This window comes from Pteropus alecto, unplaced genomic scaffold (genome assembly GCF_000325575.1).
Source record: "Pteropus alecto unplaced genomic scaffold, ASM32557v1 scaffold3, whole genome shotgun sequence".
NCBI classification, from domain to species: Eukaryota; Metazoa; Chordata; class Mammalia; order Chiroptera; family Pteropodidae; genus Pteropus; species Pteropus alecto.
Genome location: NW_006442484.1, coordinates 24,820,903 through 24,839,575, shown reverse-complemented (window position 1 = coordinate 24,839,575; position 18,673 = coordinate 24,820,903). Strand labels below are relative to the sequence as shown.

The 18,673-nt window shown below is 33.6% G+C and overlaps 1 protein-coding gene and 1 pseudogene across 2 annotated transcripts in view; one reads left to right on the top strand and one right to left on the bottom strand.

Moving 5' to 3' along the window:
• Positions 1–10,570, bottom strand: part of LOC102887027 — a 19,273-nt pseudogene extending 8,703 nt beyond the window's left edge.
• ORC4 (origin recognition complex subunit 4) overlaps positions 1–18,673 on the top strand; it is a 76,846-nt gene that overhangs the window by 12,784 nt on the left and 45,389 nt on the right. The gene's annotated exons all lie outside the window — the stretch shown is intronic.

The window sequence follows — 18,673 nt, the reverse complement described above, 5'->3', positions numbered from 1 at the left end:
ATCGTCTTCTTTTCCCTGGCTGCCCTGAGAATTCTTTCTTTGTCATTGATTTTTGATAATTTTAAGATAATATGTCTTGGAGAAGGCCTTTTTGGGTTGAAATAATTGGGTGTTCTGTTGACTTCTTGAATTCCAAGCTCCAGCTCATTCCTTAGATTTGGGAAATTCTTGTCCACTACTGGTCTGAAATTGCTTTCTAATCCTTGTTCTTTTTCCTCCCCTTCTACAGTGCCTATTATTCATGTTTCCTTTCCTGATAGTATCAGCTAGTTCTTGTATTTCTCCTTCATTATTTTTCATTTGTTGATCTCTCTCTTCTTCCTTCTGATTTATTTCTAGATTTCTATATTCGATACCACTGATCCTTTCCTCCATTTGGTTGACTCTATTTCCCAAGCTTGTTATTTCATTCTTCGTCTCTTTTAGTATGTTCTTCATCTCCAGAAGTTCTATTGGTTCTTTTTTATGGTTTTAAGCTCCTTGCTAAAAAAAACTCATTCTGCTGATCTAGTTGTTTTTTCAATTCCTGTGGTAGCTCTTATTTGCATATCCTTTGATCAGACATGTGCGTGTGTAGGTTGGGTGTTTTTTGTTGAGTTTTAGATGTTCACCTTATTGTTAATTCAAGGGAAGAGATCTGGGGACATCTCTTACTCTATGCTTCTGACATCGCTTGTTTGCTTTATTTTAAAGAAATTTCCAGCCAACTTCTGTGAGTTATGTTCCTGAATAGTGCCATGATGAGTGTTGACAAGAGAAAATAAAATATGAAAAATTTCTTACTTCTGTATATAAATGTTCCTGAAGCATGTGATTTCTTTAAAAACAACAGATAAATTAGTTTTAAAATATTTTAAAGTAGCTAACATTTCCTTTAAATTATCATTCGTTTTTTCAAGTTCTCTTCTTAGTTTGTTGAAATTTTTTTTCATCATGAATAGGTATTTGATTTTGTCCAATGCTCTTTCTGCATCTATTGATAAAATCTTGATTATTTTTATTCTTTTGATGTTACAGATTACATTAGTTGCTTTAGGAATGTTGAATGAGCCTTGCATACCCAGAATAAATTCCACTTGGTTTTGTGTCTAATTATTCTTATACATTGTACAATTCAATTTGTTAATATTTTGATGAGAATTTTTGCATCTATATTCATTAGTGATATTGGTCTAGTTTTCTTGTAATGTTTTGTCTGATTTTGGTATTAGAATAATGCTGGCCTCACAGAATGACTTAGAATGTATTCCTTCAGCTTTTATTTCCTGGAAGCGGTTATAGAGAATTGATATTATTTCTTCCTTAAATGTTTGATAGAGTCCAAAAGTGAACTCATCTGGGCTTAATGTTTTCTGTTTTGGAATGTTATTAATTATTGATTCAATTTCTTTAATAGGTATAAACCTGTTTGGATTATTTCTTCTTGGATGAATTTTGTTAGATTGTGTCTTTATAAGAATTGGTCCATTTCCTCTAGATATCAAATTTGGGGGCATAGAGTTTATAATTTTCCTTTATTATCATCTTAATGTTCATGGGATCAGTAGTGATGGTCTTACTTTCATTTCTGATATTAGTCATTTCCATTTATAGTCATTCTTATTTTCTTTTTTAATCTTTTGTTCTTAGTTAGCCTTACTAGAGGTTTATAAGTTTTACATTTAAACTAAACCAGTTTCTCATGATCAAATTTTACAATTGATTTCTTGTTTTCAGTTTCATTCATTTCTGCTCTAATTTTTATTATTCTTTAAGTTTAATTTGCTTTTCTTATTCTAGTTACCTAAGAAAGAAACTTGGATTATTGATTTATAATAATAAATTAGAAAGCATGCTTTTTTTCTGTTCTAATACATGCATTCAGTACTATAAATTTTCCTCTAAGAAATGCTTTTGCTGCATCTCATACATTTGACACATTCTATATTCATTTTTATTTTATTCACAATTCTTTATTTTTCTTGATTTTTCTTTGTTGACCCATGTGTTATTTAGAAGTGTGTTGTTTTATCTCTTTTGTGGGATTTTCCAGCTGTCTTTCTATTATTTCTAATTTAATTCCATCATGGTGTTAGAAAACACTTTATATGATATCTATTCTTTTAAATATAAAGTGTGATTTATGGCTCAGAATGTGGTCTTCCTTGGTGAAGATGCCATGTGAGCTTGAGAAGACTGTGTATACTGCTCTTGTTGGATGCAGTATTCTGTAATATCAATTAGATCCATTTGACTGATGCTCCTGTCCAGTTCAAGTGTGTCTTTACTGATTTTCTGTCAATTATCGATAGAGGGATATTGATATCTCCAAGAGTAAAGTGGATTCATCAATTTCTTCTTGCAGTTCTATCAGTTTTTTTGTCTTACGTATTTTGACCTTCTGTTGTTAGGCACTCACACATTAAGGTTTGTTATGTTAGAGAATTAACTCCTTTATTATTGTGATACCCTCTTTATTCCTGATACTTCTTGCTCTGAAATTTCCTCTATCTAAAATTATGTATCACTACTTCAGCTTTCTTTTGATTATTGTATAACTACCTCTATCTCTCTACTTTAATCTGTGTCATACTTAAAGTTGGTGTCGTATAGACTGCATATAGTTGGGGGTCTTGTTTTTATAACCACTCTGATAGTCTCTGTTTTTTAATTGGTGAATTTATTTAGACTGTTGACGTTTAAAGTCATTACTGACATAGTGGGGTTAATATCTGTCATATTTATTGCTGTTTTCTCTTTATTGCCCTTGAGTGTTTTTCTTCTTTTTTTTTCCTTTTTTTCTGTGTTCCACTCTTTTTTGCCTTCTCAGGTTTTAATTGATCATTTTATATTATTTAGTTTTTTCCTCTCCCAGGCTATAATTATACTTTAAAAAATATATTTTTAGTGGTTGCTATAGAGTTTGCAGTGTACATTTATAAGCAATCCAATTCTACTTTCAAACAACATGCTATTTAATAGGTAGTAGAAGTATTATATAACAGAATAGTCCCAATTCCTTGCTTCTATCCCTTAAAACAGTCTTTCCTTGATCATTTCTAAACTGTTAAGCATATAAAGCCATTCATTATTTCTACTTTATTGTTTTTAGTTCCTGATATTTCCTTTTGATTCATTCTTGGAGTTTCCATCTCTGCTTCCATTGCCCATCTGTAATTGCAGATTGTCTGCTTTTTTCATTAGAGCTCTTATTATATTAGTCATAGTTGTTTTAAATTTCCAGTTTTAATTCCAAAATTGCTGCCATATCTGAGACTCATTCTGTGTCTTCAATTTCATCAAGATTTATTTTTTATTTCCTTTTAGTATGCCTTGTAATTTTTTGTTGGAAGCCACAGAACATGATGAGCATAAGGGATTGAGGTAAATAGATCTTTAATGTAAGATTTTTGTGTTCATTCAGGTCAAAGTTAGACTGTGTTTATTGTTTACTGTATCTGTAGGTGTCAGAAGCTAAAATTTCTCTTGTGTCCTTGCCTTTGTCTATTCTTTTCTTTGGATTTCCCTAGAGAGTTCTTAAATAGGGTCTGAGAGTTGTTCTTTCAGTTATAATTTCCTATTATACTATAGGTGTTCTATCGATGTGGTGGTAAGGTGTGGGAGGGAAAAGAGGCAGTCTATCTATGTTCTTGTTATTAGGTCTCAGTTTTGTTTTTGTGTGTGAGAAAGCCTATGTCCCTGGGCTAATATAATCTGTGATTATTTCTTTTGAGTAAATTTGTGGAAGTGTAAAGGCTGTACAAAATCGAGGCTTCTAGTAATAAGTGCATCATTATTATGTGTTCCGTTATCCACAACCTTACCAGCCCTATTTTCTTAACTGAACCAAACAAATATTTTACTTTTTTAAGCCAAAATGGTATCTCATCTTTCTAAAAATTTAGCTTTAATGAAGAAGATCTGCATTTTAAAAATGAGATTTATTTTCTCATTTTCCTAAGTTATTTTGTTTTAATATCAGATATCACTTAATTTGCTATTTATTAGTGATAGTTAACAAGGCAGAAAAAAGTTAAACAATGGAACTTTATAGTTTACTACATTAATATAGTAGTAGAGCTTCATCTATGAAGATTTTTTTATCCTTGTCCAGTTTTATTAACAAAGGTTATATCATGTACACAGAATAAAGTTGAAAAGGCCTGCATCGTTTACTAGAATTGTTTAAATAATACCTTTGAAATTTTTTTGAATGTTTGGTTAAACATTTAATTCCAAAACTAGCTGGGGTTGTAGCCACTGTGCATAGTTTTGAGCATCCTTTCCATTTCTTTTGTGATGACTGATTTCTTCAGGTTTTCTGCCTCTCCGTTTCGTTCATTATTTATTTTATTATTGATTTAAATATTTTGTGCTTTGATTTGTATTCTCTGTTATGCACTCGTAAGTTATTTCATTCCTTTTCTAACTTTATAAGTTACATGTTGCAAATTGCATGTTTATTTTCTTTAATAAGTCTGTAAGTTTATTCAATATTTAATAGTTCTGTGTTAAGTTCCAACATGGAGGTGGGGGCTGGTTCCCCAACCCACCAAGCAGTTTTTGGGCACCAGCCAAGTGTCTTAAAGTCATCTTAATTCTGACATTGTATACCTGAAGATAGCATGAGATTCCACAGGTTAAGGGCTCAGTTCTACAAGACTGTCCGCCTCCCCCTGCCCCGACTCTTCAGATACTAGTTGCAAGTCAAGGTTGTTACCTGTGCTTCTGACCAACCCTCTGTATAGATCAGAGGATCCAACATCCCACTCCTTGGGTTTGATTAATTTTCTGGAGTGAGTCACAGAACTCAGAGGAACATTTTACTTACTAGATTACCAGTTTTTTATATAAAAGGGTATAACTCAGGAACAACCAGATAGAAGAGATATGTAGCTTAGGATATCGTAGGGAGAGTGTAGAGCTTCCATACCTTCTCAAAACAAGCCACTCTCTTGATATTTGCCCTTGCTCACCAACCCGAAAGTTCTTCAATCCCTGCATTTTGGAGATTTTAATTTTATTCATTCATTCATTCATTCATTCATTATTTATTTATTTATATTTATTTTTTAGGCGAGGAAACCCTTGGTTGACCTCACAGATTGCAAGGACCTTGTCAGCTTACAATCCTTTATTTTTTATTTTTTACACCTCCAGCACCTAGTCTTCCTAGGTGGTCTCCCATCCAATACTAACCAGGCCCGACCCTGCTTAGCTTCTGAGATCAGATGGGATTGGGCTTGTTTAGGGCAGCATGGCCATAGACTATTTTGGGGATTTTTATGGAGATTTCACACATGATTAGTCATTAACTCTTATTTTTAGCCCTTCTGCCTTCTCAAGAGAATGTGGGACAGGGCTTAAAAATTCCAAGCTTCTAATCTTGGCTTGGTTTTTCCAATAACCAGCCCTCATCCAGGATCTATCCACAAGCCCCCTGAGAGTCACCTCATTAGAACAAAGGACGCTCCTATCACTCAAGAAATATAAGAATTTCAGGAGCTCTGTGTCAGGAACCCCGGGAAGAAACCAATATACAGTCATATGTGTTTAATGATGGGGATACATTCTGAGAAATACTTCATTAAGTGATTGCATTGTGCTAACGTCAAAGGATGCATTTACACAAAGCTAGGTGATATAGCCTGCTACACACCTAGGCTGTTATGGTATAGCCCGTTGCTCCTAGGTTATAGACCTACACAGCATATTACTATACTTAATACTATAGGCAATTGTAATGCAAAGGTAAGTATTTGTGGATCTAAACATATCTAAATATAGAAAAAGTATAGAAAAACGTGGTGTAAAAGATAAAAAATGTTGTATCTCTGTAAGGTACTTAACCATGCATGGAACGTGCAAGACTGGATGTTGCTCTGGGTGAGTGAGTGAGTGAGTGAATGATGAGTGAATATAAAGGCCTAGGACATTACTGCACACTACTGTAGACTTTATAAACACTGTACACTTGGACACTAAATTTATAAAACAACACAATCAAATCAAGTCACAAGTGAAAACGATGTAATCAAGAGACTTGGTAAACATGAGATGTTTGAGCCACCTAGTGTAACATGGCATACTGTTTTCAGCAAACTTTTTTTATAAGTAGAAGAGTACATTCTAAAATTACTAAAAATTATAGTATAGTATATACATAACCAGTAACTTAATTTGTTTATTGTTATTCTCAAGTATTACGAACTATACATAATTGTATATGCCATACTTTTGTACTACTGGTAGCACAGTAGGTTGGTTTATATCAACATCACCACAAACATTTGAGTGATGTGTTATGCTATGACATTAGCACGACTATGATGGCACTAGGCAATAGGAATTTTCCATCTCCATTATAATTTCATGGGACCACTATCATATATGTAGTCTGGTGTTGACCAAAACATTGTAATTCAGCACATGACTGTATTAAAAGTTTTTCTCTAAATTTTACCTCAGTCACATTCTTGATTTCGTATGTGTTTGGGTTTTCTTTTTTTCTTTTTTTTTTTAGAGAACATTTACAGTATTCATGATTGATGTTCACTATCAATAATTGGATTATTCATACTTTTAGTGTTTTTTGCAAATTCTAAAGAAAAATGTATTATCCGTTGTAGCAAACTACTCCGAAACAGTTGTAACTAGCAGTGACCTAAACTAGAAACATTTATTTTATTATGGTTCCTCTGAGTCAGGAATTCAGGAGCAGCTTAAATGGATGGTTGTGGTTCTTGCTCTCTCACGAGGTTATACTCAAGATATTAACCAGGGTTGTAGTCACCTGAAGGCTTGACATCTGGAGAATCTGCATCTAAGTTGGTTCCTCCTGTGGTTGGCAAGTTACTACTTAACTCTTGCCAACAGTTTCATACCAAATGGACCTCATAGAGTTTCCTGACTGTCCTCACTACGTGGCAGGTAGCTTCTTTCAGAACATATGGTCCAAGGCCTATCCTCAGAAATTACATTCCATTTTATCTACAATATCCTGTTGGTTCCACTGGCCAGCTCTATAGAGTGATAGGAGATTACTCCAAAAGACCTGAACACCAGATGAGAATCATCAGGGCCATCTGGGAGGCTAGTTAAAATAAAATGGAAATATGAAGTTTTCTTGTAGATTGTTAGAAAACCTTGCATTTTGAGTATGAGACTTCCTCTCTTATGGCAACCAGAAAGTTATGTGGATACCACCTCTCCTTTTCAGGCCTCAGTACTTACTCCAGGTATCTTTTGAAGCAGCTCTCACTTTATGTGGAGAACTACAGTTGTGGTTTTCAGTTGGGATAAATGGAGCTGTTGAGTATTCAGAATTAGAGATTGGTAAACTCCTTTACCGTTCATTTTCCTCTTCTATATGATCTTCCTACTACTTTAGATTTTATGGTTGTTCTGGAGTTCTGCTGGGAAATTTTTTTTTTTTTTTTTTGCAAATGCCTTCTTTTACAAATATTGGTTTGTAAATGCTTCCCTGTCCCCTATTCTAGTTATTTGTAGCCCATGTGCTCTATATCTTCCAGAAACTTTTTAGCATTCTGGTCATCTCCACTTTTTAGCTTTTCTGATGGTATAGATTTATCTCTTTTATTCTTTCTTCTGTAACATCAGTGATATTTCTGAAGGCAGTTGTGATAAACTTGTGTGCTCAGCCTTCGGAAACTGTAAGCTTCTGCTTCTGAACCTACCTTCTGTCAGGTTTGACTCACTATTATGCAGTCCGGTTTGCGTCCAAAAAGAGAAAAAAGACTGTTCTCCCATGAGCTTTCTTGTGTGTTTACTTAGAAAAGGCCAAATTTTGTTAACAAGTAGATTGCACTACAGATCCAGTGTTGGAGATCCTGTGTTATCTGTCGCCTTTTCAAAGGAATAATCTGGACATCATGAGCTAGCTCTATTCCATTTAAGAATTAGGAAATTGATTGGTCAGAATGTATTTGAATTTTTTTTTCGCTTAGGGCAGGGGTCATCAGCCCCTGGGTCATGGACCAGAACTTGTCCATGGCCTGTTAGGATCCAGGCCGTACAGCGGGCAAACAGGTGAAGCTTCATCTATATTTGTAGCCGCTGCCCAGCACTAGCATCACCACCTCAGCTCCACCTCAGATCATCAATCATGATTTTCATAGGAGCACTGGTCCCTGGTGCCAAAAAGGTTGGGGACCACTGACTCAGAGGACTAAGTTCTCTCTGTCACCAGTTAATGATACTACTGCTTTTGTTTGTTGAGGGGGGATTTTGTTTCAATGAGGGTAGGTTTTATTGTTGTTTTTCTTTCCTCAATGGTTAAGGAATAGCATTTTCTCAGGACAGAGAATGGTGTTTACATGAGAAAAAGTATATAAAGAATGACATCAGTATAGAAAACATTGAACCTATCTGTTTATAACTGATCATCAGTTAGTTGTGTCATTACAGCCCTTTAACCTTGGGGCAGGGGAAAGATTTGCAGAACAGGATGGATATATTGCACCCAAGTTCTTAACCTGGATTTGTCTGCAACTGGATCTGTGAGTAAATTTGTATCTTGGTTTTTTTTCACATGTGAAAATGAAGGAGTAGTGTTTAGTGATCTTGCTAAAAGTAACTGAGTCTATAACTTTTATGAAGACACTTTGGAAATTTTATTACCTGAAAGTCATGATGAAAAGTTATTTTGCAATTCAAAGAATAACAAGATTTTTGAGCATTCTCCTCCTTTGGATTCTGAAGAGGATAAAGCTTTCCTCTGTATTGTGTGACATTATATAAGAAAAAATTCTAAGCTGTCTTTTAAAAGCAGAAAAAAATATTTTTAGTACTTTCTCCCCTAAAATGTATCCAACTATGTTAAGATTCCATTATAGTATAAATGTTTAAACTTAGTTTTCATCTGCCATGGCAAAGTTACCTAAGCATGCTTATTGGAGTGGCGGTGTATGTACATTAGTAAATACAATTAGAGAACATAATTTCTTTGGCCCAAGTATTCAAATTGTAGGGATTTGGCCTCATGTTTCCTGCACAAGCTGAAAAGTCTCATTGGAAACTGCATACTATCCTTAAAGTTTTTAGGAAAAATTCTAAGATTTTGCATTTGCATGGGTAATTTCTAGAAATTCTCAAATGGTTTCTCTCTAAGGCAATGTTATTTTCAATTTTTCCCTTCCAAAAATAGTTGAATTAACATTTGCTAATTAATTCACTGGGATTGTAGCATATCATATTTACATTTACATAAATTCAACTGTGTAAGCTTGTCAAAGAGAAAATTATTTAAATAGTAGTAAGGATTCTATTCATTATTCTTCTCAAATGAACATATGCCATGGAGTAATTGCTCTTGCAAGAAAGTGCAATACTGTACTTTTAGTTAAGAGATTTTCAAAGAAAATTTACCTATATGTGCTCTCTCCTTCTTCACTGACTTTAGTTCTCAGGACTTAAATCTTGGGCCCCATACATGATACCCTCCTTCCAAAGTGTTTTTGTTGATAAGAGTTTTTGTTGCCTTTATACTGTTTATCTATCCAAGTAAACATATTAGCTTTGATTCACAAGCTTACTTCCTCTTCCTATTCAGCATGTTTCTAATCACATTCCATATGCTCAGAGAATGTAGTCTACTGTTAGTATAATATTTAAAATATAGTTATAAAATGAATCAGTGCCAATAAAACGATATAATGCATCTCAAAACTGAAAGGATTTCTAGATTGTTTGCAAATTTGTATTGTTTTTTCATCAGAAATAAATATATTTTATTTTTAGACATGTCTTTTAAAGATGCCCTCCCAATATTTTATCTATTCTTTTTATCTATTCTTTTATAATAGTACAAAATTGATACCTCATTAATATTCATATTTATTAATATCAGGATTCTAATAGGAACTTTACAAAGTATAGTCATGTACTGCATAACGTTTCAGTCAACAGCAGACTGCATATACAACAGTGGTCACATAAGTTTTTAATGGAGCTAAAAAAATTCATATCACGTAGAGACATCCTAGCCATGATAACATCATACTTAGGTGTTTATGGTGATGCTTGTGTAAATAAACTTACTGCACTGCCACTCATATAAAAGGATAGTACATACCATTATGTACAGTATTTGATAATTATAATAAACAACTGCATTATTGGTTTATGTACTTACTATACTGTAGTTTTTAATTTAGAGTATTCTTTCTACTTATAAAAAGTTTTCTGCGAAACAGTATGTCATGTAACTCTAGCAGCAAGCCTCATAATCTTATGTTCATTGCATCTCTTGATTGCATCCTTTTTGCCTATGCTTGATTTGATTTGATCTTGTGTTGTTTTGTTCATTATGGCTCCTAAGTATACACAATACACCGCTAATGTTGCCAGCAAGAGGTCATGTCAAGTGATTGACCTGGAAATGAAATCAAAAGTGATAAAGGACTGAAGGTAGAAAATCATTGATGGTTATTGCTCACCAATCAGGCATTTCCCATTCTCCCGTAGCTACAATCTTGAAGAACAAGAGCAAAGTGGTAGAAGCTGTTAAAGTATCTGCTTCACTGAAGGCAACGAGACTAACAAAAATTCGATAAGGGCCTATGTCAGACATGGAGAAACTACTAAGGACCTGGTTTGAAGACCAGAACCAGAAGCATATCCCTCTGAGCACCATGACAATCAAGGCCTAAGCGAAAGTTTGTTTGCAGTGTTCAAAGAAAAGGCTGGACCCAACTACAGTGTTGAATTTACTGCTAGTTCCGGGTGGTTTAAACGACGCAATTGTTATTCATTATATAATATGAAAATGAGTAGTGAGTCTGGGAGTACTGATGTGAATGTAGCTGAAGAATTTTTGGAAATTGGATAAGCTGATTATGGAGAAAAATTACTTGCTAGAGTAAATACTCAATATGGACAAAACCTCCCTATTCCGGAAATGGGTGCCTGAAAGGACTTTGATAGATTAGGAAGCCAAGTCACTGCAGGGTTTCAAGGTTTTTAAGGACAGAATAGCAATCTTGCTTGGGGGCAGTGTCACAGGCCAAAAATTCAAACCCTCTGTGGTCTGGTACAGTGAGAACTTCAAGCATATCAGTATGCACACACTGCCAGAGTACTATGGAAGCGATAACATGTCATGAGTGACATTGCTCCTCTTCCAAGACGCCCTCCTAAATTGCTATGCCAGTGAAATACCTTTCAAAATTTTGCTTATTGGTCGATAATGCTTCCAGACACCCTCATTTTATTGGTGATATTTATCCCAATATCATAGTGGTGTTTTTCATTACAAATACCATTTCCTTGATCCAACTAATGAATCAAATAGTTATAGAAGTTTTTAAGGTCGTCTATTTCAGGAAGACCTTTGCTCAGGCTATTGCTAAAACTAAGGAAGACACGGAGGAGACATTGCTGCAATTCTGGGAGGATTTTACATCTATGACTGCATCAAGAACCTTGCTTCGGCTTGGGGTGTCGTCACCAAGGTTCGTATGAATGGCATCTGGAAGAAGACACTCAAGAGGCTTCTCTCTGACTTCATTGGATTTGCCAAAGATGAGGAGAATGCAAAAATCAGCAAGGCTGTGGTTGAGATGGCAAACAATTTTTCCTGAATGTGGAACAGGATTACACTGAGGAGCTCCTAGATATTGTTCTTGAGGAATTGACTATTGAGTTGTTAGAACTGGAACAGGAATGCATAGCTGAAGAGACAAAAGAAAAGGAATCTAAAAGAGAAGATAAAGAAGATAAAGAAATACCTGCTTATAGGCAAATCTGTGATGAAAAACAAATCAAGCAAACCACTGTGGACAAAAACAGATATCAAACAAACCACTGTGGACAAATTTCTGATGAGTGTGACACCTCCTCAAGAGCCTCAGGCAGGTTCTTCAAGAGATATTCCAGAAGAAAGCATTGTTATCATAGGACATAGAGTTCTAGCCTGTTATTGCCTCTGAAAACTTTCCAGTGGGACAGGATGTGGAAGTGGAAGATATAATATTGATGATCCTTACCCTGTGTAGGCCTAAAGTAAGGTGTGTGTGTCTGTTAGTTTTTAACAACAAAAAAAAAGTTTAGAAAGCAAAAAAATAATAATAATTAAAAATATTTTTGTACAGCTGCAAAATATGTGTGTGTTAAACTGTTATTACAAAAGAGTTGAAAAGTTAAAAAATTTTGTTTTGAAAGAAAAAAATTACAGAAAACTAAGGTTAATATATTGAAGAAAGGAAAATATAATTTTTATAAACTTAGTGTATCTTAAGTGTATAGTGTTTATAAAGCCTATAGTACTGTACAGTAATGTCCTAGATTTTCACATTTACTCACCACTCACTCGCTCACCTAGAGGAACTTCCAGTCCTGCAAACTCCATTCATGGTAATGCCCTATATTTTTTATCTTTCAGGCTATGTTTTTCTGTGTTTGGATACACAAGTACCATTGTTTTAATAATTGTCTACAGAATTCAGTATTGCCTACAGAATTTAGTACAGTAACAGGTTCTACAGGTTTGTAGCCAAGAGCAATAATAGGCTGTATCATATAGCTTAGGTGTTTAGTAGGCTCTACCATTTAGGTTTGTGTAAGTACACTCTATGATGTTTGCACGATGACATAATCGCCTAACAATGCATGTCTCAGAACATATCTTCATCTTTAAGCAACACATGACTATAAATACATTTCACTAAAAAATATGTACATAATTGTGGTCCCAGGCACACTGCTATGTAGTTTTGAAAACTCAAGTGATAGCATGGCTTTTCTGGAGAATTGCAAACCTTTCAGTATAAATTATTTAGTCACTTTTGAGTATTAAACATTATGAAATATTTTTCTTTTAATATCAATAAAGAAAATAGCATGTCCTCATATTAGACTGAAGGTTATTAAACCTTGGAATAATTAGTTCTGAGTGAGTTCCTAAGTTAATTGTGCCTTTTGGTATATGAGAACAAATGAGGAGAGGAAAAGAAAGATTCTATAAAATTGTTAGCAATTACCATGGTTATCCCATTGTGGACAAGTTTTTCTAGAAATCACAAAAAGCAGTAATTTTATTTTGAATTACTCTTCAGCTCTGGAGAGCTTAGGGAAGTATCTTACCAAAGACTATGCCCCAACTAGATTTATTAAATCTGCATAATTTCATAGCCTACATATTCAGCCTGATCTATTTAGGAAGTAGTAACAATATTGTTTGCTTGTCCATTAACTTGGAATTTATACCTATTTTGCCCCTATTTACCTTCAGCCTTTGTTTTAACTCTACTTTTATCTTCACCTTGTTACAAACACTTCTTAATTCTAGTGGGATGAAAAAAAAGTATATTCTTTTCTCAGTTTTATCTAAAAATAAATAAATAAATAAAACATGGAAACCACCCACAGATTCCTCCTAAAATACTTTTTATAAATATTATTTGACTTTCTCTAATCAAAAATATTTTTCTAATAGTAGAGAGAGAATGTTCTAATCTTTTGTGCATTCTGTGTCTTCTTTAAAAAATATCGACGTATAGAGTTAGACATCAGGTAATTAGTAGTAGTATTTGTATTTTCACTTTTACTTAAATTAAACAGAGGCTGATACTAATAGTATTTTCAATACTTATTTTCTCATCATCAGAAAGAGAGTAATGTTACACCACTTAAAAATTTCCCAAGAATTCTTGTCACAAAGTAATAATCCCCTCTGCTGGAACTTTGGGTTTTTGCCCCCAAAAAGCTATTGAAGAAAATGTTCATTTGTATGTTTTTTATGCTTTCAGTCCACCTCACCAATTTTGCAAAAGTTTTTGTAGATACTCTGTTAACAAATTTCATCTTGTTCATCATTTCTAGTTATTAGGGAAATACAAATCAAAACCACAATGAGATACCATCTCACACCTGTTAGAATAGCTGTTATCAACAGGACAAGTAATAACAAGTGTTGGAGAGGATACGAAGTAAAAGGAACCCTCATTCACTGTGGTGGGACTGCAAATTGGTACAGCCACTATGGAAAACAGTATGGAGGTTCCTCAAAAAACTAAGAATTGATCTACCATATGATCCAGCTGTCCCTCTACTGGATATTTACCCCAAAGACTTGAAAACTTGTGTCTGAAAAGATATTTGCACACTGGTGTTCATAGCAGCATTATTCACAGTGGCCAGGACATGGAAGCAAGCCAAGTGTCCTACGACAGATGACTGGCTAAAGCAGCTGTGGTACATATATACAATGGAATATTACTCAGCCATAAGATGAAATACTGCCATTTGCGGCAACATGGATGGACCTTGAGATAATCATGCTAAGCAAAATAAGCTAGGCAAAAAATGAAAACTACATGATATCACTGATGTGTGGATTATAAACCTAAAAGCAACAAATGAACAGGACAAACAAGCAGAGACTCATAGACATAGACAATAGACTAATGTTTACTAGAGTGGAAGAGAAAGGGGATAGGTAGGTGGGGTAAAAGAGGCCAAATATGTCAAATTGGAAGTTACGTAAATTGCATCAAGTGAATAAAAAAAATTTATCTTTCCTCATGTAAGTTGTTTTTGAAAACTGATTGGGAAGTGGTGTGCTTTAGTGTTTTTAACAAATGGATCTAAAACTCACTCATACGCTACGAATATCTGTTAGTAGATTAGAATGTCTTCTTTATAAATGTTTTTAAGTGTATATGTATGAGAATTTTTATAGGTAATACATCATTTTTAGCCACAAAATCAGAGATGAAAACTTTTACAAAATGCCCTGTTTATTGCACAAGCTTCTTTCAAAGAGCAGGTTTTTTTTTCCTGCTTATATCTTAAAGTTCTACATAAAGTATTTTTTGATTTTCTTTTTTATTTACTAAGCAACATACTTTGACAGGCAACCACTTCTTATTTCAGGAAAGATTCACAATTTATTGAAACACCCAAACGATTTCACTTTCATTTGAAACAGTAAGTATAACAATACCTACAAGTTCAGCAAATCAACTGGATTTATAAGTAAAGCTTTTTACCTGAGAGTATTCTTTTGCACATCTTGGAGCCCATTGATCTGCAAGAGTAAGAAAAAATTTGACCTACTTGAACAACTTTGAAACTAAGGAAATGGGATATTTTCACCTGTTTTCTCTTGTAGATACTTTGGTATACAGTTCTATAGCTCTTGCTCACCTTATTGCTGAGGCTTCATCTGATTTTCCATTCTCCTTACATTGTCATTGCACTGACTCCATTCACTTAAAGTAGAAGCCTTAGGGCTTGCCTGAGGTGGTTCGCTGAACCTCGTTTGCATTAACCCAAAGCAAATGAGACTAGCCAGTCTTTTTGCAAAGCTTTATTATTTGAAAGGCAGATAATTTAATGGTACTTCTAGAGATTTTAATAAAACTTAAAAATTTTATTCTACCTAGAGTATTTTTTATTATTTAACTCGAAGCACTTGGTTCATTTTCTCAGTTTAATGCATTGATTTTGTTTTCGATTTTTTGCTTTAAGGTAGAAATAGGAAAAATAATAAGCTATGTGTAAATATACTGTATGTGGGTGTCAATGCACTAATGTATGTATATGTAAACATGGCAAGTTGTTCATGCTCTTTTAAGTGATAAATACTATGAAGCAGTTTGTAGAGGATCCATTTCGGTAAAAATATTGTGTTGTATGTGCGTGCACGCATGCTCATACCAATAATGATATTGTTTGCATTCATTTTTCCTGAATTTAACCAAATAAAAATTGTAGGAATTTCTGAACTTGGAATATTTATTAAACCTGAAATAATTTTATACAATATTCCAATCTAAAGTTTAAAAAATTTCTTTTTAATACTACATATTTTAATTTTAAACAGTACTGTCCTCCTACTATGAAAAATGAAGAAATTAGCACTCTTAGTCATTGACTGTAGTTTTTTATATAGTTATTTTACATTACCAAGATTATGTTTACCATCTGTTCTGTAACTATAGTTTTTATAGTTTTTTTAGTTTTAATTCTTTGTTTTATTCTATTCGAAGCTCACTATCATGCCATGTTTGTGTATGTGTATCTGTGTCCCTGTCCGTGTGTTTCTTTAATTGTCCAGATTTTCATGGTCAGGTTCCCCTTACCCCACACCAAAGCTTTATTTACTCTGTTTACTGAATCTATTCTAGTTTGAGAAGGCTGTTATCTTTATATGGGTATGAAATCTTTACTAATTAGTCTTTAAACTGTCTCAAAACTTTGCAAATATTATTTCATTGTCTTTCTGCATTTATTTTTCTTCCTTGTACATGTTTTTATCCTTGTAAGTCTGGTGAATTCTTCCTTTAGATTCAAAGTTTAACAATTGAATTAGGATTTTTACAGTTCGCTTCTCCTTATTTGGTGCATTTGTGAGATTTTCTGGACTTTTGAGTGGGATTTAAGTTGAGAGTTGTACAGAACTCTTCTAGAATTTTCTAGGCTTTTGTTTGTAGTATTAACTTTGGCCTCTTCAGTTATTCCTATGACATCATTTTTTTTCAAAGTTTTTTTCATTGTGGCAAAATACACATAACAAAATTTACTGTGTTAACCATTTTTGAATGTACAGTTCAGTGGTATTAAATACATTCAAACTGTTATGCTATCATCATCACCGTTCATCTCTAGAACTCTTTTTATTTGAAAACTGAAACACTGTGCCCATTAAAAAATAACTCCTGATACTTCCCTGGCTACTGCCATTCTACTTTTTGTCTTTATGATTTTTGACTATTCTGAGTGGAATCATACAGTATTTGTCTCTTAATGATTGGCTTTAATTCACTTATAATGGTATTATTAAGCTTCAGCAGTGTTGTGGCATATGTCAGAATTCCCATCTGACATATTTCAACTTTTTAAAGTTGAAAATTTTGTTGCATGTATATACCATAGTTTGATTATCCATTCATCTGTCAATGGACTCTTATGCTGCTTCCATGTTTTATCAGTTGTGAATATTGCTGCCGTGAAGAGCAGTGTACACTTATCTCTTGCAGATCCTGATTTCAATTCTTTTTGGTATATACATAGAAGGGTAATGACTGGATCATATTGTAATTTTATTTTTAAGTTTTTGAAGAACTGCCATACTGTTCTCCACAACTGCTATACCATTTCATGTTCCCACCAACAGTGTACAAGGGTTCCAGTATCTCCATATTGTCTCCAATGCTTATTGTGGTTGTTTTTTTTTTTTAATAGTAGCCATCTTAATGAGTGTGAGGTGGTATCTCATAATCTTGATTTGAATTTCTCTAATGATTAATTAGTGTTTTTCAGCATCTTTTCATGTGCTTACTTATATATCTTCTTTGGAGAAATGTCTTGAAATCCTTTGCCCATTTTTGAATTGGGTTTTTGTTTTTTCTTTTGTGCAGCTTTAGAAGTTCTGTGTATATTCTGGATTTTAATCGTTTATCAGATAAATGATTTGCAAATATTTTCTCCCATTCTATGAGTTGCCTTTTTACTCTGTCTTTTAATGCACAGATTTTAAGATTTTTATGAAGTCAAATTTATCTACTTTTTCCAAAATAGGCAGTACCTTTGATGTCATATCCAGGAAATTATTGTGTAATTAAATGTTTTGAAGCTTTTGCCCAATGTTTTCTTCTAAGTGATTTATAGTTTTGGATCATTCATTTAGAGCTTTGATGTATTTTGAGTTGATTTTTATGTGATGTCAAGTATGGGTCAGCTTTACCCCTTTGCATATGCATATCCAGTTTGCCCAGCATCGTTTGTTGAGAATATTGTCCTTGCCCCACTGAACAGTCTTGGCACCCTTGTCAAAATCATGTAACCATATACGTAGAGGGGTGTGTGTGTGTGTGTGTGTGTGTGTGTGTCTGTTTGTATGTCTGTATTTTTAGACTCTTCTTTCTATTCCATTGGTTTATATGTCTGTCTTTATGACAGTACCAAATTGATTTTGATTGCTGTAGCTTTGTAGTAGATTTTGAAACCAGAAAGTGTTAATACACCAGCTTTGTTTTTTTCTTTCAAAGTTGTTTTGGCTAGTCAGAGTCTCTTGAGATTCCATATGACTTTTAGGGTGGATTTTTATCTTTCAGCAAAAACATTGAGATTTTGATAGAGATTGCATTGAATCTGTAGATCATGCTGGGCAATACTGACTTCTTAATAATATTTTAAGTCTTCCAATCTATAAAAATGGGATGTATTTCTACTTATGTTTTCTTTAGTTTCTTTCAGAGGTGTTTTGTAGTTTTTATTTTTCAAGTCTTTTATCTCCTTGGTTGAATTAATTCTTAAGTATTCTATTTGATACTATTATAAATGAATTGTTTTATTTCCTTTCAGATTGTTTTAGAATTGCAGTTGAATTATTTGTGTTGATTTTGTATCCTACTACTTCGCTGAATTAATTTATTAGTTCTAACATATAAATATGTATATTTGGTAGAATCTTTAGAATTTTCTACATAAATAATTATATTTTCTGTGAACAGAGACAACTTCACTTATTTTCCAGTTTAGATATCTCATTCTTTTTCTTTCCTAATTGTTCAAACTAGAACTTCCAAGTACTATGTTGAATAGAAATGGTGAGAGAGGATATCCTTGCTTTGTTTCTCATTGTGGAGGAAAAGCTTTCAGTCTTCCACCATGATGATCACTGCAGGTTTTTCATATTTAGCTTTTATTATATTGAAATAGTTTCTGTATC